Source organism: Sus scrofa, chromosome 13 (genome assembly GCF_054392235.1).
Source record: "Sus scrofa isolate SSC_HxYL_T2T_F1_AM1 chromosome 13, Sscrofa_HxYL_maternal_Yorkshire_Landrace_v2.0, whole genome shotgun sequence".
Lineage (NCBI taxonomy): Eukaryota > Metazoa > Chordata > Mammalia > Artiodactyla > Suidae > Sus > Sus scrofa.
In genome coordinates, this window is record NC_139395.1 from 163,347,418 (window position 1) to 163,369,750 (window position 22,333).

At 35.9% G+C, this 22,333-nt stretch overlaps 1 protein-coding gene across 2 annotated transcripts in view; it reads left to right on the forward strand.

The window, feature by feature from the left end:
* Positions 1–22,333, forward strand: part of LOC102157705 (uncharacterized protein NECTIN3-AS1-like) — a 128,240-nt gene that overhangs the window by 39,284 nt on the left and 66,623 nt on the right. Inside the window, exon 1 of one of the 2 annotated variants that reach the window (XM_084991375.1) lies at positions 5,505–5,647. The exons of the other annotated variant lie outside the window; for it this stretch is intronic. The gene's annotated coding sequence lies outside the window, so the exon portion shown is untranslated. Of the gene's footprint in view, positions 1–5,504; positions 5,648–22,333 lie in introns of those variants that run through there. 2 annotated transcript variants of the gene reach the window in all.

Below are 22,333 nucleotides of genomic sequence, written 5' to 3' on the forward strand. Positions count from 1 at the left end.
TTATATTCAACTTAAATAAAGGACAATTTTATTTAATGATTTTTAATTCAATAATATCTAAGGTTTTTCCTCAAGTTATATTTTATATACATTTTATTTCCAAGTAAAATAACAGAGAATATACACTCTAGAAAAAGAGATTTACAAAAGAAAATTTTGTATTCTATTTGTAAGCCCAAAAAGGAAAAAAAAATTGTAAATGAACAGGACTAATTTTTTTTTACATATTTACATAGGTTTTTTTTTTTTTTTTAAATGTAAGCGTGGATATGTTTTCCTGTCTTTGTATTCAACGTCTTTCTTCCCCCCTTCTTTTTCTGGTCTTTTTATGGCCACAACCATGGCTTATGGAAGTTCTCAAGTTAAAGGTCAAAGCGGAGCTGTAGCTTCTGGCCTATGCCACAGCCACAGCAACTCCAGATATGAGCCACGTCTGTGACCTACACCACAGTTCACGGGAATGCCGGACCCTTAACCTACTGAGTGAGGCCAGGGATCAAACCCATGTCCTCATGGATATTAGCTGGGTTCATTACTGCTGAGCCACAGTGGAAACTCCTTCTTCTCCTTTCCAATCAAAGTAATAATTTATTTTCTATATAAATGACAGTACATTTAAAACCCTCCTTCAGAATAACGTAATTTAAATGAGGCTATTTTAAAATGAACCATTTGTCTGCAGGAAAGAGTGATTAGGTCTAAAAATCTATCCAAAAACATTTTTTTTTGAAAGTCTTGTAAAAGTTTTGTGAATATCTTCAGTAACTCAAATTGGTTTCCTAACCTATAATTAGCTTCATTAATCCCTGGACAATATTTCTAGCCTCTGAGAACTCTCATAGACCAACAAATCTGAAAAGCATGGAGAGAGTTGCATGAAAAAGAAACTGAGTAATTAGGCCATAAAATAGGTAGTAATCATTCCCTCTGTTAACTAGCATTTATAACATCCTTTGAAGTCCTCGGAAGATTCATGACTGGGAAAAATACGAAGGTGAGAAAAATGAGATATGAATAAAGAATGATATTTTGGAACATGAAATACTAGTATAAAAATCTCTAGGCCAGGGGAAAACTAATTCTGAAAATTTCAATTTAGGTTCCAAATTAGACAACCTCATTAAACAAGCATTCTCAGTCATTACCAGAGTATGATTTCTGCAGTGCTACGATTATAGAGAATGCCGTAATTAGAATCTTCAATAGCAAAAGAAAAATTATTGTAATACTATTGTAATACTTTTCACCTGAAAAATGGAAACTTGTTTTCTTTTATCTAAAATAATGTAATGCTTAAAGGCTGCTGAATTGCAATTATTTTTGGTTAATCTTTATATCCCAGGCTGAATGATTAATCCATCAAGGCTTAAAAATACATTTGCAGGTATTTTGACGGGAAATTCATTTCTGTCAATGGCCTAGATTTTTCCCCCCTTCTTTCTTTAAAGGTTATCAGAGTAGAATGATTTAAAGCTGTGAATATCAAACTTTAGCATGCATGTTGAGTCATCTGGAAGACGTGTTAAAATTGCTGCGCCCTACCCTCAGAATTTCTGAGTCAGTAGTCTGGGAGGGGCCTAAAATTTTATATTTCCAAGAAGTTTCTAGGAAGTGCTTATGCTGATGGTCTGGGAAATTATAGTCTGAGAACAATGAACTGCTAGTTTAAATTAAGGCAAGTGGTTATCCCACAAATCATTTTGTTTGAATTTATGTCTATCCTTTAATTGGAAAGATGTTATTTAACATGCAAGGAAAAATGTTTAAGATAGATGATTCAGACATGATTTCTAAAATGCACTGAGCTCTCTACTGTGTCTTAGTGAATCTTACTTGGTGCTTACCAAGAGCGCATGTCCCCAAGATTGCAGGCCCATGCAAAGTTTGAAGTTTTAACTGTAGTGAAGAATCTATGTATTTAGAAAACTATTGGCCCATTACTTTCATTTCCTAATACTGATCAAATTAATTGACTTAAGGAGTTCCCATCATGGTGCATTAGAAATGAATCTGATTAGGAACCATGAGGTTGTGGTTCAATCCCTGGCCACGCTCAGTGGGTTAAGGATCTGGCATTGTTGTGAGCTGTGGTGTAGGTTGCAAACATGGCTTGGATCTGGCGTTGCTGTGGCTCTGGAGTAGGCTGGCAGCTGTAGCTCCGATTTGACCCCTAGCCTGGGAACCTCCATATGCTGCGGGTGTGGCCCTAAAAAAAAAAGGAAAAAAAAATTTAATCGAAGTAAGAGAAGTATAGATAATACTAAATTATAATTTTCTAGTTTATATTATATTCATAGATTGTCTAATACTCGATTTATACTGAACCAATTTCTGGAACTCTATATTAATGCACTGAACTTGGCTTACTTTGAAAGAGTCCTTGATCTAGTCTGTACTTTTTCTTATCTCCTTTGCCTGAAAAAAATTTTGCATGATCAGTTGTACAATGCCAAACTATTAAGATATGATTCACAATGGATTTATTCTCTTTGTAAATAAATTCTTCATATCTTCACTTATCTTTTGTTCAGTTTCATATCCAGTTTGAAGGAAGGTACTGCTGAAATAAAGATGAAAACAGAGAAGCTGAAAATCCACTACCATAGTCGTAACAGTAAAAAGAAAATTATCCCCTCAAAAGGTTTTTTTCTTAATTTGACCTGACTGCATCTGTCTCTCTCTAACTAATATTGGAAATTATCAAAATTTTTGTTAGAAAATTGTTTCTATTGCTCATTTTACACACATTTTGAAGAATATACCTAATGTTACAACTTCTGCTTTTGGCCTGTCTGTCCACCTCTGACATCCAGAGGTGATCTGTCTTGTCTCAAGGAAACTGGAGTCATCTTCATAGAATACCACCGTTATCTGGAATTGATCACCTTCCATTGTCCCCTATTGTCTCAGGGTGACTTTTGTTGTTTGCATCTTTCCTTATGGCAAGGTATTTTATGTTCTCTAGGCTTCTCCTAAGCTTGGTGTTTGCAGAGATGGCTTCTGATTTATAAGGCAACCCATATCCTTTCAGGTGTGTCTTATCTGAATAATTACAATGTAAAGTTCCATGTATAAAATAGTCTGATGAAAATTGAAACACACTATTATAAAAGGAAACATTTATAAGTATTATAAATATTTATGACATTGAACCTTGGACTCTATGGAGTAGATAGCATATTCTCAAAAGTTAAACCTTAGCAGGCCATTATTACAATGATCTGGGACACTTTAGAAAAGATGCTATTCCTCCTGTCCCATCCCACATTCTGTCGAAGAGAATGGGCCCATTTCTTATTCTCAGAGCTATTGCCCTCCATCCCTGTGAACGGGAGAAAGGGACATGTAAATCGAACACTTGGGTACAGATGACTGAATTTAGGGAGACAACCTGGGATTTGAAAGTATGATTCAGAATTTTTAGGTAGTGGTTGTAGAAGGTAGTCTTGGAAAAAAGGATAAATTCAGAAATGGAGGACACTATTTCTATATATGTAGAAAAAAGAGAAGAGTAAAACAAATAAGCAAAGAGCTGGAGAGTTCCTGTCAGCTTCCCATTTCCTGAGCATCCCAGATGTACTTTCTGTCCTCTGGAATAATTTTGCTTAAGCTTGCTCAAATGAATTTCTATTTCCTACAATTAAATTATGCTTGACTAAGACAATGCTTATGGTTAAAAAGTCCTTTATTTCCAGTTGGAGAGATAATATAGGGTAACAAGGATAACTGACTTACTATCAGAGTGATCATACTGATTCAACCCAAATGGGAATGTCATAATTTTTAAATCAGAATGAGAAAGAAAAATACCATATGATGTTACTTATATCTGGGATCTAATATATGGCACAAATGAACCTTTCCATAGAAAAGAAAATCAGGGATTTGGAGAACAGACATGTGGTTGCCAAGCAGGAGGGGGAGGGAGTGGGATGGACTGGGAATTTGGGGTTAATAGATGCAAACTATTGCCTTTGGAATGGATAAGCAATGAGATCTTGCACTGGGAACTATGTCTAGTCACTTATGATGGAGCATGATAATATGAGAAAAAAGAATGTATATATTTATGTGTGACTGGATAAACTTGCTGTACAATAGAAAATTGACAGAACACTGTAAACCAGTTATAATGCAAAAAAATAAAAGTCATTAAAATAAAAAAATAATTTAAATTAGAAAAGTAATACATGGTCAATGTAAAAAAAATTAAGTACAGGAAGTATAGAAAGTTAAAGATTCCAGTCCCATCTCATTCTCTCTTGACAGTATTTCTCAGAAGTAAAGTCCCATTAACCATTGTTGCATATCCATCCAGATTTATGTATTTACAAACAACAAACACACATTAATGTACATGTATATATTTCTGTGTATGTATGTATGTATATATGTATTATGTATGTATCTATCTAATAGATATTACAGTCATATATAATAAGGTGTCATTTAAGTTAACCCATTGCCTCCTTTTTCAATTTATACTAAATAGAAATATGGCTTCTTATTTAACAAGATGTGACTATCTTAAAACCAAAGAGAGAGAACAGATATTCTTTAGAGGTAGTTTTGTTTCTCCACATTCCTTCCACAATAGTGATCATCTAAATTACCCATTATACATCAACATCTGAATACATACAAACCTAGAGAAAGTTCTTTTTAAGTAGAACAGTTAATTAAAATGTTTTATAGGCTTGGTATTTCTGAGATATCCAAATAGAAATAATATCCCCCAGTGGCTTCCCCTTCATTATTTTTTTAAACCCCTGTTTTAAAAATAATCTTTGAAATATACCTTACATATAAAGAAGTATATTAAACCTATCTGTAAAGTTTAAATAATAAATATCTCTGTAACTGCCACTCAGCCTTAGGAAACAGGATGGTACCACCACTTGAAACACCTTGCCAAATATATCCCTTTTACCTCTGAGACAGAGGTAGTCTCTATTCTATCTTTATTCCCCTTGCTTTCTTTGTAATTTTGCCACCTGGATATCTATTCTTTAACATTATCATAGTGTTCAGTTCTCCCAAATCTTAAACATTATACAAATTGAATCATTCGTGAACTTATCTGATTTCAGGCAAATGATTTTGAGATGCACTCCTGTTCATGAGTATAGGCTGCATTCATTCATTCATTTCATTGATGAATAATATTTCATTGTATGAATATCTTAAAATTTTTTATGCATTATACTAGTTTCTAGTTTTTCTAGTTTTTGCTGCTTTGACAATATTTGTGGACTTCTTACATATTTGCCTAGCAGATGGACTGCTTGTTTCCATCAAAAAAATTTTTAACACAAAGTTACTTCTGTATAGTAGGAACTGAAAAATACTTGAGTGAATTAATTTCAATAATTTGATAGTTGATTTAAAGTCTTTAAAATATTTCCTAGTAAGTATGTACCAAGGAACAAATATGAAGAAGGTATCTGTAGATGGAATGTAAGGTGGAGACCTAGTAATTGTTTAATTGGATTTACCCATTGTAGAAGGAACTACACCCTTGCTGAAGAAAACACAGCACAACTTGAAAGGGATTTTCATCATGTGTGTTCTTGGCTAGGCTACCTAGCAAGAACACATTCGTCCAGCTAAATCCTCTTAAAACTTACTGGGACAAAGACAGATAGAGGTGAGTACAGTCAAATATTTACACAGCTGACTTTTTCTGTCAAACTGGTCTCTATATGGGTGGCAATCAATTTTCCCTTCAGGTCTGCTTCTGGCCCTTCTAATAAGCATTCAAAACAATCTCAGCCCTGTCAAAAACAGCCCATTAAATAACTATTAAGCACTTACTTGTTCATTGTATTGCAAATGAAATCATGGTTGCAAAGTGGATTAGTGCAAAAAGGCTATATTCTTTGTTACTGAAGAAAGCCTAACAACTTTAACTTATGTTTTATGTTGCGACTCTAGTTGTAATATCAATTCTTTCCGTACAGTTTAAAAGATTTATAGAAGGCCTAGACAGCAGAAACACAAGGGTAAGTATTATAATGTCCCTACAATTGCCTGCAGCCCCAGGGAGCCCTGAGTTTGCTCACCATCTTCCCCCTTTGGCAGGAAGTATTAAGAGGTCAAGTACTTCCTGCCTTGGAATTAGGCTCTTCTATGTCCTTATGGCCAGAGTGTTGATTATGATCGTTTTTTAGATTTGTGTGTCTTTATTTACATCACTAACCTATCTAATTTCTCCCGATTTTCTTACCTGAATTCCTGGCTTCACAAGCTTGTTTTATTCCTTTTGTTTCTTGATTGTCATTATTCTTTATTGCCCAAGTGACAAATGATTTGCAGATGCATTTTGGGGTGTCCCAAATTACACCTGAGTTGTGAATAACTGCCCCCAGCAATGAACCATGTTCCCAAGTATTATATTTGACTTTACCTACTTAGAGAGCAGGTTAGCAAGAAATCCAATCTCTTTCCCTGACACTTATTTCCCTCCCAAACACCCTTTCATATTCCAGTCCTGCTTGTTCTTGTCTTCTTACCGGATTTATTGCTTTTATATTTCTTTCAGTTAAACAACGCCTAACATAATTCCTATGGCTAAAAATTCTTCTTTAAATCCAATCTTCAGAAACTTCTAGCTTAAGTGCATTCCTACTAGAAGAGTACCTGCCCTCTATTTTCTTTATAATACCAGCCAGCTAGGCATTAGGGCTGCTACGAGGTCTCACAAAAAGGTTTCCCATTATATTATTTTATTTAGCAACCTTTTAAGTTAAAATATGAGAAGTGGGAGTTTCCTTGTGGCACAGCTGGTTAAGGATCCAGTGTTATCATTGCTGTGGCTCAGGTTCCATCTGGGGTCTGGGAACTTCTGTGTTCTGTGGGTGTGGCCAAAAAAAAAGAGAGAGAAAGAGAAGTAATATATGTTTATCTTGTTACAGTGGGGATTTGGGGATTTGGAGTCATTGTTTTGATGAGATTACCAGATAAAAGAAAAGATTTCCAATTAAATGAAATTTCAGGTAAATAATAAATTATATATGTGTATATGTACATATACATGTATATGTGTGTGTAGATAGATAGATAGATTCATTATAAGTAAGTCCCATGCAACATTTGGGACAAATTTGTACTAAAATATTACTGTTTATCTGAAATTCAAATTCAACTACGAGTCCTATACTTGTTTGCTAAATCTGGCAATGCTACTCCTTGAGCTGGTGGACTTTAAAACTGCCAAAAGGTGCTGGTTGCTTGTTAAAAAGCCACTGCCTCCTCCAACACTGTACTACTACTGCTTTGTAGTATTGCAGCCAAAGCTGGAGGCAACCAGAACTTCATTAAGAATGGCTGGTGTCCAAGAAGATGAAGCTTAGGGTGAACTTCACACTGTAGCAGCTTTTGCATCAGCCCATTCAGATCACTGTCCACTGATTCTTCAAGATTTCAAAGAAGGGTTGTCTTACTCCCTAACACCTTCCTCAGAGCTCTACTAGGACAATGGTGTTTCATGGTAAAATTATCCTGAGGCCCTTGTATTCTAGTTTTTTAGATTAATTCATGTAATTACTCAGGAAGACACAGACTGCCTGTGCAAAGACTGGTCTGGGGTAGGTTTACCTATGCAGAACCTCTCTTCTGTCAGACATGTCATCTGGTCTTCACTTTTTCTGCTTCTGTGGTGACTTTATTTCTGTGCATTTTTGCCTTTCCTTGTCAGTGGGCTTCTATTGAGGTTATCCTAATCTAACAGATTTCGATAATCTTGAACCTTGGGGCAAAGTTCTTTGAGCTCTTGTACTCTTACATCTGGGAAGCCACTAATCTTATGCAAATGTGGTTCCCACAAACAATTTCAAGGATATCACTAATATCAGTAGCTTATCTTAAAAAGGAAGGAAGCAGGGAGGGAAGGAAAGAAGGATGGATGGAAGGAAGGGCAAGAGAGGGGGAGAGGGAAGTATAAAAGAAGAGAGGACAAGAGGGAGGGAGGGCAGAAGAGAGAGAGAAAAAAGGAAATAAAAAAATAGAAAGTTCCACCTCTTCACTGGCATTAGAAAAAGGAAGAAAGAAAAAAATTGAAGTTCATTGAATACAATTAAATTGTAAAATGTAATACATTTTTTAATTCAGGGGAAAAAAGCAGTATTAATCTCCAAACCTAGCACTAAACCCTTTTAATATCTTTGGCCCTCCAAAGATTTTTTTTTTCCTGTGCATGCTACTGTGTGTGTGTGTGTGTGTGTGTTGGTCTGTGGGTATTCACTATGGACATGTATATAGAATCACATATACAAATGAGTTCCTACTCTACAGCCTATTTTCAAATCTCTTTTTTTCATTTACTATTATATTATAAAGTTTTTTTCCATATAATTAAATATATTTCTAAAATTTTATTTTAATAGCTAGTAAATATGTCACTTATTATAAGGCATTATTATATTCAACCAATCACCAATTTTGTACATTTAAGTTATTTACAATTAACATCTTCTGGCTAAATCTTTACATAAATCTTAAATTATTTCCTTAGAATAAATTATCAGCAGTAGAATTTCTGGAAATAGGTAAAGGGTTTTTTTTTTTCCACAGAGTTAAAAAACTTTTATTTTGAATAATTTTAGATTTACAGAGCAGTTGCAAAGATAGTAAAGATATAGAAAGTTCCTATATACCCTTCAACCAGCTACCCCAAATGTACCTCTTACTTAACTATGGTACATTTACCAATACTAAGAAACTAACATTGGTAAATATTAAGTTGAGCTACAGCATTGACATCTTTCTGTTCTAGATTCTAATCCATATAACTATGTTGCATTTAGTTATTACATCTCCTTAATCTTTCCCAAATTATTTTTCATGACCTTGACACTTTGAAAAAGTAAAAGTTATCTATTTTGTAGACTATCTCTCAGTTCGTAGTTGTCTTATGTACTTTCATTACTAGACTGCTAATGTGACCATATGTTTTAAGGCTTTGACCCCTGCATTGGAAGCCTTGTTGCCTATAACTGATAGGCTGGTTGAACGAAGTTGTTTCAAGTAGGAAATCTATTGAAATGATAAATATAAACCTTATTTATTTCATTTGATTTATGTACCTTCATGTGCAAGTATTTTAATTTTGAGCCAAAGTTTTATCTGTTTTGTTTTCTGTTTACAGGCCGTTGTACTGATTGGAGTTTTGAATAACTTTTATTTCATACAACACAGCTATAATTAATAAATCATTTACAATTCGAGTTTTATTTTGCCTAAAATGGAGAGAGAACTTAAAACATTTGAGAAGCAGCCTTTCAAAAATTTTACATTTTTTTTTGCATTTGACTTAAAACCACATCTAATATGACAGTAATTTTCTTTTTTAAAAAATTTATATCCGTTGAGTCTTTTCAAAGCACTTGGTTTCTATTGAAAAAAATAAATCATTTTCATTTAATCATATTATATAATATTTATTAAATCATGATTGTAAGAACTGAAATGATAAGTTTAGAGAAAACATAATACTCTTGATAAATCCCTTTGGTTACTAAACATTGAGAAAGCAACAGTACTTAGGTGAATTTGAGAGAAGCCCCCTAGCTTCAAGTATTCAGTGTGCAGATGGTACTAGACAGCATGCTTTGTAGAGAGAATAATGGGTTCTGGTTAACTCAGAAAACTGGTAAGAGGAGGCCAGTTAAGGGAGCTGCTGATATATTGCCAAATTGCCCTCCAGTAAAGTTGTAATCTCTTTATGGTCTCAGTTACATGATAAAACAACACCTATTTCTCCACTTTTTTTTTTGGTCTTTTTTTCTATTTCTTTGGGCCGCATATGGAGATTCCCAGGCTAGGGGTCGAATCGGAGCTGTAGCCAATGGCCTACGCCAGAGCCACAGCAACGTGGGATCCGAGCCGCGTCTGCAACCTACACCACAGCTCACAGCAACGCCGGATCGTTAACCCACTGAGCAAGGGCAGGGACTGAACCTGCAACCTCATGGTTCCTAGTCGGATTCGTTAACTACTGCGCCACGACGGGAACTCCTATTTCTCCACTTTTGATAACACTGAATAATAGTACATCAAAATAGAATTTATAGAAATGGTCTATATTGACAGTAGGGAATTATATCATGGTAACTACTAATGAGATGGGATTTTCTGTCATTTTGCTTATTGATCAGCTGTGTTTCTTTATGATCTTGATGTAGGAAACCAATTCACTGACCCACCTTTATTTTTGGGTTTCTAGACTTACCTGTTTCAATTATCTGGTAACAGTTGTTCTATTACCTGCTATATTATTAACCTGAGACTGACTGAATTCCTGCCTGCCTCCCTCTAATCAATCCCTGTCTGGTGACTCCCAGCGCAAACATTTTAAGAGTCTTCCTTATTTAAGAAGCCAGATACACAAAGAGAGGGTTCATTCACCAACAGGAGGGATATTCAGTCTGGAGATGTCCAGATAAGCCTTACTACTTGGAATTACGTGAATTACCTCATCTGCCACCTCTGTCCCTTGCCTCTGACATCTACTTCCACTACTCTCCTCTTTGGGGGTCTCTGCACTGCTCTTGGAACACAATGAGCATTTTCTCACCTGGGCCTTTCCGCAGGTTGTTCCTTCTGCTTGGGACATTCCCCAGTTATTTGCATGGCTAGTTTTCTTACCTCCTCCAAGTCTTTGCTCAAATGTCACCTGTGTACTGGAGTCTACACTGATTACCCTACTTAAAATTGTAACTTACCACCCACACCACTTCTGACTCCCTTCAGTTTTTCTTTTCTTTTTTTTTCTTTCTGTAGCACCTGTTTAATCATTTACTTATTTATCGCATATATTGTTTAATTGCTAGAATGAAAACTCCATACTAGATGTAGGGATCTTTTGTCTGTTTTGTGTTCTGATGTATTCTAACACTCCAAGGCAGTGCCTGGCACATGGTAAATACTCAGTAAGTATCTGGTAAATGAATTAATTAAAAAGAAGGTCTTCAGATGTGCAAAGGAGAGATATGGAAAGGAGAAGTCCCTACTAGTATACTCTATCTGGAAAAACATGTGTGTTTCATTCAGAGCCTTTTAGACTGTGACCTTTTTCAAGATGTTGCTGTCCTTTTTGATGTTCATCACATGGGAGTGAGTTTGGATCTTCAGGTCACACAAGTCCATCCTTTGTAACTCTTCAAATGGCTTAGTTCACCCACACAAGCCCATGCTGGGGCTATACAAAAAGCCACTCCATGACTAAAGACTCTCTGGGTTAGTGAATCCCATACTAGTGAAAAACCATAAAAGTTTTCACTGGTCTAAGAAATTACTCTTGGATACTTCCTGACTGCTTAATATTGAGTGTCTGTGCTTAGGCCGCTATAATAAACTACTATAGACTATGTGGCTTAGACACAGACATGTATTTCTCACAGTTCTGGAGCCTGGGAAGTCCATGATCAAGGTGCTTGCAAGGCTTCAGAATGAAGCCTCTTCTCTTGGCTTGTAGGGGGTTGCCATCTTGCTGTGTGCTCACATTACTTCTTCTCTGTGTGCCTTAAGTCAGGGGGAGCAACCTTTTTTGGTGTTTCTTCCTATAAGGGCACTAATTTCATTATGACCTCATCTAACCCTAATTACCTCCTAAAAGCGCCATATTCAAATATGATCATGTGAAGGGGTAAGGCTTCAACATATGACTTTGAGATCGACATAAACATTTAGTACATAACACTGGGTGATCAGGATCCTGAGTTCTGCCACGTGGAATGTGCGAAGTTTGGGAACACATCCCATTCCATTCTTTCAGGGCTTGCCAGGCAAATACCTGGCCTAAGGCAATAATCTTTTCTCCCAAACCTTGAAGGAAAAAGCCAGAGAAATTGCTATAGGCAAAAGCATGGATGGTTCTCATTTTCTCTCAATTCACTAAGAATATTATGATTTTTTTTGGAGTTCCTGCCATGGCTCAGTAGTTAACAAACCTGACTGGTAACCATGAGGTTGTGATCCCTGGCCTTGCTCAGTGGGTTAAGGACCTGGCATTGCTGTGAGCTCTGGTGTAGCTCGCAGACACGGCTCAGATCCTGTGTTGCTATGGCTGTGGCAGAGGCCAGCAGCTGTAGCTCAGATTCATCCCTAGCCTGGGAACCTCCATATGCCATGAGTGCAGCTCTAAAAAAGACAAAAAACAAACAAACAAAAAAGAATATTATGATTTTTTAAAAGTTTAAGGAATTTCTAAGGATGTTTTGTTTTAGACAATCATGAGAAACTAGAGTTTTTACTTTTATTTAGGACAAAGAACCCCCCCCCCCCCACACACACACACAAATGTTGCCCCTATACTAACAGGAATAATCCAGTTAGTCTAAAAGATCCTATCTTTTCTTAAACCTATTAGAGAACCAAAGTTGCAAAGCAGGTAAAGGAACTGAATCTCAAAGAGTGATAAGTCCCTTTGAGGAGGGATGGAACATACAAACTTTTTTACTTTTAGCAAAACAAGGGAGGAAGAGGGTGCCTTCAGGGAAATGGGTAAAAAGAAATCAGCTAAAATGTCAATAAATTCCTATAGGCCATGAGAGGGCTATTATATCAGTTTAGAATAACTGGGAATCCTATTCACAAGGGGAATTCACAGTCTTTTGCAAATTCTTCTCCATGGGCTTACCCTGGATGCTCACAAGAAAAACTTGGGTCAGGAGGAGACAGAAGAGCTGCTCTTTCGGCCTCAGAAACAAGGGAAGGTCTGGTTACCATGGGGAAAGAGGAAGAGGCACTGAAAAGGCCCCATCTCCAAGGCCCAGGTGCACAGACTGCCTAATTCTGGAGCTGGACTAGAAGAATGAAGAACCCCATCACCCAGTCTCCAGCAGGAGCCTAGGACCAAATAATAAGCAATAGCAGTTTGTGCTTGGGAGAAATGCCCTCTGAGGTGCAGGTGTGTAGGGACTGATGAAAGCTGAGAGTGGAACAAGAACACTGAGAGGAGCCCTCTAGCATCCCCAGGCCTCACACTAAGCACAAAGCACCACTGGAGGAGTGTGAAGCCTGGTGCACTAAGGTAATGCAATAATAAAGGTAGATGGGTTGTAGAAAGCACATATCTGATGGTACACCTTTTCAGTCTTTCCTGCCATACTCTTGGCTCAAGGCTTTCGATCTTAAAAAAAAAAAAAAAAAAATGAGTGTTTGAGATTTTTGGTGACTCCACGATTGGCCCTCCCAGAGTGGCCCAAGTGGAGACGGTGAGCAGGGACAACAGACGGTGTGGAGAAGCAATTGTGTAATTATTCTGCTTTGGTCATTTGGTCCTCAGATTTACCGTAAACTGTTACATTCCATGATTATAAATCAAACTTTTTTTTTTTTAGTTGCCCTGAGGCAAATGGAGTTCCTGGGGCCAGGGATAAGATCTGAGCCACAGTTGTGACATACACCTCAACTGTCAGATGCTGCTGATCCCATTGTACTACAGTGGGAACTCCCTAAATCAAATTTTGTATGAAGTTAGTTGTTCTGCTGATGTGAAAGAAAGAACCTAATTTAAGGAGTCTTATGCCTGCTCCCACCTATTGGCTGTGGTTGTTGTTTGATTTTGCACCCACCTACCTGCCCCTGTACCAACATTCATGCTAGTGCAGCTAGACTAAGTGGCTATGGCCAGGGTGAATTATAGGAAAATTCATTTCTCATCATTTCCAGTGGGATAATTTTTTTCAAATATTACATGCTGGGGAACATGTACAGGCAACTGGGCTTTATGAAACCTCTGCTAAGAAAACCAGGATAACACAGATGGTGTTAAATGTTAAAGTTAATTTTTTAAAACTTTTCCCTAGATTCTCTAGCACATTCTCTAGCAATTCTTCTATGAATTCTGTAAACATTAACAAGAGGATATAGCATAGTTGAAGAGAAAATTCCTTTTTCAAGCTTAAATTTACTTATAATGACCTCTTAGAAGGCTATTTTATATTCTGCATGTAAATATAATGGCATAGATGGTACACACACACTTAAATGTTGATTACAATATAATTCCTCTCACTTCATATATGAAGTGCCCAAGATTTCAACTTTAAATTGAAATACAACACATATTCAAAAGAGAAAAAAAAGTAACATTTACTCATACAGTTCTTCAGAATTTCAACTGAATCAAACTTGGAATTCAAGATTACCTTGAACGTATTACAGATGTAATTTTTTTTTTAAAGCAACCACTTCAAACAACTGTTTTCTACCTAAATAATGAGTTAAAAGCAACAGACAATTTGATTGTTTATAAATTATGTAGGCTTGTTCTATGAAAAGTAGGAAAAAAAATGCCTCGATCTTAACTCAATTTACTTCCTACTCTGGAAGAGCTGGAAAAAAGAAAACATAAACAAGTTAACATTTCTTTTGTTTGTAGGTGATGATGGTCCTAAAAATAAAGGCAACTGCTTACCTATATTAGAGTTTTGATGCAAGAATTTGACGATCTGCCAGTAAGTCCTGGAGCAGTTAGCAGGATAAAAGGAAAAAAAGGAAAGCTCATGACATCCATCCTGTGTCCTTCTGTCTTCAGATACAAGCTTTCACTAAACAAAAGTTGGTGGTATTATACACCTTGTCTTTCTTATGTCCTCCATAGGGCAAGGATGGTCTTTTTCATGTCAAGTTTCTTTTAAGATAGCCCTGGATCTTCTTTTTAAGATATGTTAATATGTAGAAAAATATAGCAAGGACTTGGATTGATTTTCTGGGGCCCACACAGTAGTTTAGAGATAGCCCTTGTGACAAAGATACTTGCTTAAAGAATTATAGTATGTTACACAGTGTCTGGATTAGTAAAACTTCAATTTTACTCCAGTGTAATTTGAACATCTAGCAAGTTCTGTAGACGTTTTCTTAGTTTTTTTTTTTTTTTTGCATTTTATCATTTTTAAAAACTACGAACACAAGAATACATGTTCATTATATAAAACCCAAATATTACAGAAATAGGTCTCCTGTAAGCTTTCCCAAAGACATTAATAGTTGAAGACAGTCGACTTTACTATGTAGCTTAAAACAGTCTGATGATAGTCTGTGTTATAGAGAAAGATAGTACTTATGGACAAATAGAATGTGGTTTGGTTTCTCAGAAGTTACCACAAGATATGCGGCCCTAAAATTTATTTCTCTTCTGATCTTTCTTATACCTGATTCTGGGTCTATTCTCTTCTTGTAAATTATGATACCACCATTGTCAATCCCTCTTCAATCCAATGAGCTCCAGGCTCATCTCAAAAATCCAATGATGCTGTCAGCAGTGGCCCAAAAGAAATTCATTTTGTTTGAAATTAGATCTTGGCTCATTAAAAATATCTTTAACTTCCAAATGATGAATAAACATATCAGCCAGAAAGAAAACATTAGGAGTGAAAAAGTTCTGGTTTAATATCATTCATTTAAAATTTACTAACAGTTAATTAAGTAATATTTTGAAAAATCATGTTTAATAATTATATCATTCTGGTTCAGGTCAACTTACCTATCTGGAATTTAGTTAACTAGCAACCTCGCCCACCATGGCAGAGCTTGAAACTAAAAATAAAACAAAAGTTCTTGCTCCTCAGTTGTAGAGGTCCTTCTCAAGCTCTCTTTTAAAATCTGTTTGCTCTTATGTAGCACATATTTTTATCAAGCTTCATTTAGCCCATGCTTTTAATCCTCATCTACATTAGAAGAAAAACACATTAGGAGAGCAGAGAGGAGCTTCTACATTAAAAGACATTGGCAACTGAGAAGTAAGAACTATGAATGTGAAGAAAAGAAAAAAGAGTAAAAATACAAATAAGAGACCTAATTATTAAAAAATTTCAGTATAGGTTTGGAGTAATAGGTCCTTGTGTATTTCATGGTAGACCCTAAAATCACAAAAACTTTCTTTACACACCCAGGGTCTTTGCGGAGCAATTGATCAACCTGATTAAATTAACTACTGCTTGGCTCTTTAAGAGTAAGAGATCTCTTTCAAACTCTCAAACTTTTCAGCACCAGGCACTTATGGTCCTACTCTGGTCTCCTGGAGGCTATGAAGAAATTATCTACATTTTGACTGCTAGTCTCTCCCTGAGCAGCACCACTGTTCCTTCACATGCACTCTCACTTCTAGCCCAAGTAATCGGGCTGTTAGTATGACATGGTAGAAAGGACACTATTTGATTCAAGCAAATACGGTTTTGAATCTAGCCTTGTTATTCAGAAACTCTATGACCTGGGGCAAATTATTAAACTTCTATGAATTTCAATTTAATCATCCAGGAAATTAGGATAAGGTAATACAATAGGGGTATGGTGAAATTTTAATATGAAAATGTCTAACCATGAATAGTGTATAATAAATGTTCATTATTTCATTATAAACTAGTTATCCTTACTTTCCTCTGGTCACTCTCAACTGCTAAATTTCTGATTATTCCATAATCATGGAAAGCTCTGGCACCTGGCTCACTGGCTTCCTTTCCTCCTCAGTGCCTGATATCTTCCAGTAAGTATTCCTACGCCACTGTTACTTCACCATTTTCAGCAGTCTGTTGTCAGGTGTTGACCTGGACTTGGTATCAGTCAGATCTGCTTTATCTCACTATTTCCTAAGTCTGCTCTACATCTGAAATTTTAAATTCCAAGTAATGCTCTTTCTGATTATTGCCTCCTTTTTCTCTCCCCTTATTTTGTCTTTAATTAATTAATTTATTTATTTATTATAGCTGATTTACAATGTTCTGTCAGTTTCTGCTGTACAGCAAAGTGACCCAGTTATACATATATGTGTGTGTGTATATATATATATATATATATATATATATATATATATATATGCACATATTCTTTTTCTCATAATATCTTCCATCATGCTCCATCATGAGTGATTGGATATAGTTCCCTGTGTCATACATCAGGGCCTCATTGCTTATTCATTCCTAAGCCAACAGTTTGCATTTGCTGACCCCAAACTTCTAGTCCATCCCACTCCCTCTCCCTCCCCCTTGGAAACCACAAGTCTGTTCACTATGTCCATGAGTTTGTTTGTGTTATATAGATAGGTTCATTTGTGCTGTATTTTAGATTCCACATATAAGTGATATCATATGGTATTTGTCTTTCTCTTTCTGACTTACTTCACTTACACCGTTAGAAAACACATTTCTATGAATCCCTTGTATTTCTGCATGAGCAGAAGTACTTATGGTCTTTGTTTTGGAATGTCTTTTCAAGGATAAGAGATTGTATCTCTCAGAATAAAAGGCAAATTTGTTTACTGTCTATTATAATAAATACAATAAAGGTAATGTGTCTCCCTGGACCCCCAGGCAAATGTCTGGCTTACTGCCTACTTAAAAAAGATTTGGGTTCCCTAAATACAGATTCATCTTTCATAAATGCAATTGACAGTTATCATCTGACCCTTTTTGTGATATTCAGTGGGAATTAGTTCTCAATGAAGTGGTCCTAAAGCTGCTGTTACTTTGGCTATAGCTATTGCCATGAGTAATAAAGTCCTTATCTCTGACTGTGAACTGTTATGTCTTCTGCTGGCATCCTTGAAACTGTGGCAGGTTTTAAGGTCTAGCATACACTCTGTCTCGGTGACTATTCCACGTTTATTTGTAAAGAATGTGTATTCTCCCATTGTTTAATATAGTGTTTGATAAAACCAATTAGTTTAAGTTGGTAGCTGCTATCGTTTAAGTCTTCCATGTAGTTACCCTTTTCCTCTCATCTAGTTTCCACAGGAAATGACTCAAGGAGATGTTTTAAAATCTCACACTTTAATTTGTCTATTTCTACTTCATTCTTTTGGTTTTTGCTTCATGTAATTTGAACCTCTTTTATTAGGTACATACACATTAATGATTGTAATGTCTTTTTAGTTAATTGATTCCTTTTTATTTATGAAATGTCCTCCTAATACCTATGATAATACTTCTTGTTCAAATGTCTTTTTTGCCTGCTAATAACATTGTTACTTAAACTGCAGTTTACCATATTTTCTTAATATTGCTTTTCCCGTTCTTTTACTTTTCATTCTTTTTCATTTTTTTACATTTTTTCATTTTAATATTTGTCCTGTTTGTTCTGTTTTCATTTCCCCCCTTTTCTTTTCTTTTGGATTAATTTAGTACTTATAAGTATTCCATTGTATCTCTTTTCTTGGCTTTTCACCATAATTCTTTGTGTGTGCTTTCCTTAGGGCTTACTACATGCATCCTTAACTTATCACAGTCTTCTTGGAATTAACCTAATATCATAGGATGTATAATTTAAGAATCTTAGATAATATACTTGCACTTAACCTTTTTCTGATTATTGAGCCATTGCTGTTACCTGTTTTAATTTTATATTTATGAGATTCTCAACATTCATTTCCATCACTTTTTCATTTAAAAAGTAAATTGTCTTTTGAAGGTATTAAGAAACAAGAACAAAAATGTTATATATTTGCCTAAACATCTACCATTTCTAGTGCTCTTCATTCCTTGGTAGAATTTTGGGGGAGAGCATGAAATTCTAAGTTGATAGTTTTTTCTTTCTGTGCTTTATGCATTTCAATCCATTGTTTCTGGCTTGCAGTGGTTCTAAGGAGATGTTGGTGATCATTCTTACTGCTATTCCTCTGAACATGCCTTTTTTTTTTGTCTTTTTAAGGCCACACCCCCAGCATATGAAGGTTCCCAGGCTAAAGGTTGAATTAGAGCTGTAGCCGCTGGGCACCACAGCCACAGCAATGCCAGATCCAAGCCATGTCTGTGACCTACACCACAGCTCACAGCAACCCTGAATCCTTAACCCACTGAACAAGGCCAGGGATTGAACCTGTGTCCTCATGGACACTAGTAGGATTCCTTTCCACTGAGCCACGACGGGAACTCCATGCCTTGTTTTTTAAATTGCTTCTAACATTTCCTCTTTACTTTGGTTTCAGCATTTAGAATATTAATGCTTTATTGAGTTTCCTGGCTTTGTGGGATACTTTTTAAATTAAATTTGGGAAAATTTTAGTCACAATTTATTTAAATATTTTTTCTGCCCAATCTTTTTCTTCTTCTGAACTCTAATAATATGCTAGACTTCTAGATAATCTACAAGTTACAGATTTATTTTTTCTATGTGTGCTTCAGTTTCTAGTGATCTGTATTCAAATTTACTGGTCTCTCACTTTCTCTCCCTCTTTTTTTTTTTTTTTCCTGCAGAGTGCAATCTGCTGTTAAACCAGCCAGCAATTTTTCTCCCTCTTATAAATATTGTAATTTTGAAGTCTGAAATGAAGTTTGTATTTTTTAGTTTCCATTAATCAGTTGAGATCTTCTATGTCCCCATTCATCATGTTCATATCTTCCTTTTAATATTTGAACATATATATATGATACTTGTTTTAAAAACTTTATTTGGTCGTTATAACATTTTTGTAATCTCTTATTCTATTTCTACAGCCTTTTTTTTTTTTTTTTTTTTAGGGGAGTAGGAGTCATGTGTCACATTTTCCTGATGCCTCATAGGTATTCTAAGTTTTGATTGTATGCTTGACGTTGTGGAAGACACACATGGAGAATCTGGATTATGTTGTATTATGCTGTCTTTCTTTAAAGAATGTTGATATTTTGCTGGGACATCTACATTCAGTCCATAGCTTCCTAGTACTTACCCTTTGCTAGGTTTAATTTACTCTTTTTCTGTCTTTACAGTTTAGAATACAGCCAAAGTTTGAAAGGGAACTGTGCAAAGTTTGCCAGATCTATTTCTACGTGGTTCTCTGCACTCTAGTTCCCTGACTACTTCCAGCCACCTCAGGATCTGTGAACTTTAATTTCTCTTCTCACTAGCAAGATAACTTCTCTCTATGTGGGCTCTACTAATCTATGTTACAGTTTAGAAAGTGTCCTCAGCCAGAAACCAGGGGTGAATGTAAGCTTATGTCATCTATTTCCTTTCTCTCTAGGATCACAGCTCTTCTTGCTTATCCAATGCCAGAAAAAGGAAATTCTTCACATATTTTTCTAGTTTAATAAGTATTTACAGTGGAGAATATGTCCAATTGCCCTTATTCTATGATAGCTGATGGAGTTCCCATTGTAGCACAGCGGCAACAAATCTGACTAGGAAACATGAAGTTTGCAGGTTTGATCCTTGGCCTCGCTCAGTGGGTTAAGGATCTGCCATTGCCATGAGCTGTAGTGTAGGTTTCAGACATGGCTTGGATCTGGCATTACTGTGGTTGTGGCGTGGCAGCAATAGCTCTGATCAGACTGCTAGCCTGGGAACATCCATATGCCGTGGGTGAAGCCCTAAAAAGAAAAAAGGGCGAAAAAGACAAAAAAAAAAAAGTCAGTATAATAGTTGGTAATAAGTACTATTCTTAACTCCCAGATTTATCTTCCCCCTTCTTTCTTTTTTTTTAATGTCCATAGACACTACCATATTTCCAGACTCATCAGAACCAGTATCTTCAGGAATCTTTCTTGCAGTTGGCTTTTCTTTCTTTTTTTTTTTTTTAACTAGGGCCACACCCATGGCACATGGAAGTTCCCAGGCTAGGGGGTCAGATTGGAGCCACAGCTGCTGGCCTATGCCTCAGCCATAGCAATGCGGGATCCAAGATGCATCTGTGACTTACACCACAGCTCACAGCAACACTGGGTCTGTAATCGACTGAGCAAGGCCAGGGATCAAACCTGCGTCCCATGGATCCTGGTGGGGTACATTAACAGCTGAGCCATGAAGAGAACTCCTGTTGGCTCTTGATTTATCTTTTTAACACTGGTCTAATTTTTGTACTATGTATTCTTCACATTTCTGCTGGAATAATACTAAATACGAGTCTGATAAATCTAAGTCTCCTTCTTAAAGTCTCCAATGGCTCCTAATAAGCCTTCATGATAAATGTTAAACTCAGTGCTAGCATTCAAAATTCTTTATTACCCTGTTTATGCCTACTTCCCCATCATTAAATATCTTACAGTATTGCCCCCTGTACCCCATTATTGTGCCAAACCAAACTCCTTTGAGTTCACATAGTTCTTTGCATTCTTTCTTCTTCTCTAGCTGGCTGATTTCTCTTTATTCTTTGGAAATCATCAGTCTTTGGGAAACTTCTCCTATTCCTTATCCCAAAGCACACACCCCTACTTTAAATTAAGTGCTCCATTTCTGAGCTCCTACAGTTCCTTGTGGTTATCTACAGCAAAGTTATTGTAAAGTTGTTCTGTAACTTTTATTCTCTTCTCTCTCACTCAAACTATGGTGTAAATTCATCAAAAATGGAGTTTTCCTTTCATCAAAGTACTCAATAATTGATTATTGAGAGAATAAATAGAACATGATCCAATAGTTGCTCCCAATGAATATTGTGGATCATTAAGAAGATTTAAAATTGTATTTCACATACTCTATATAAGAAGGCAGGAAATACATAAAGTGACTTGAAAGTGCTTCTATCCAAAAAACTTACTGTTTTAAACATTACTCATATCCTCAAAAATGCAGAAAAACTTGTTATCCAGAATAATAGAAGTTATGAAGGTTTGGCATGATCTGATACATTGTTAGCGCTGTATTTTTTAGCAACAGTGAAGGCAACCATTTTTAAAATACAGAATAAAAAAAAGAACTAAAACTTAAGATTATTAGGCAGAATTACAAATTGCTGTCTAAAATACAGAACAGAAGGGAATAGAGCAGATTTCTCCTGATGAAATCTGTCAAAATTTCTCTTCATCTAAATACATCTCCTTCAAAATAGGCAGATTCCAGCCTTTTTTTGGCCAGGGATCAGCAAGTCTTGACCCATTAACTACTATGTCTATTGTACAAATTAATAACAGTCACCATTTGTCATCTGCCATGATCTAGTGCTTTGACATATCAACAAATTGAGAAGTGAAGAAATTTGCCTCAGGTTAAATAGCTTAGAGGTAGTAGATCAGTATTTATCTTCAGGCCTGTATAGCTAAAGCTTGCAAGTATTCCACTAAAGAGCCTGGAGTAGTAGAACCCTTCCTGTTTTCATGCTCTAGATGGTCGTTAACCTAGACCTGATCCTAATTATGGTGATGACCGTGGATCAAAAACACAGAACCTACTGTAGGTATCATTACTCCTTGTTTCAGAACAAAGCTCTCTTCCTGGTGAATAAAACTTCCATCAAATATTCCACTTTTCTTATCTGTAACATTTTATTGATAATAACTCCTTATGGGAAGAATAAAATTCTTTGTAATAAATGTAATGTATGGTATTTGTAAGATATTATAACACATTTATAATTTTAAAAATGTCTTCTCAAGTCCTTTGAGCTGCCTGAAGAGATGTGTAATGTGAAGGCAAGTTATTAGTAATT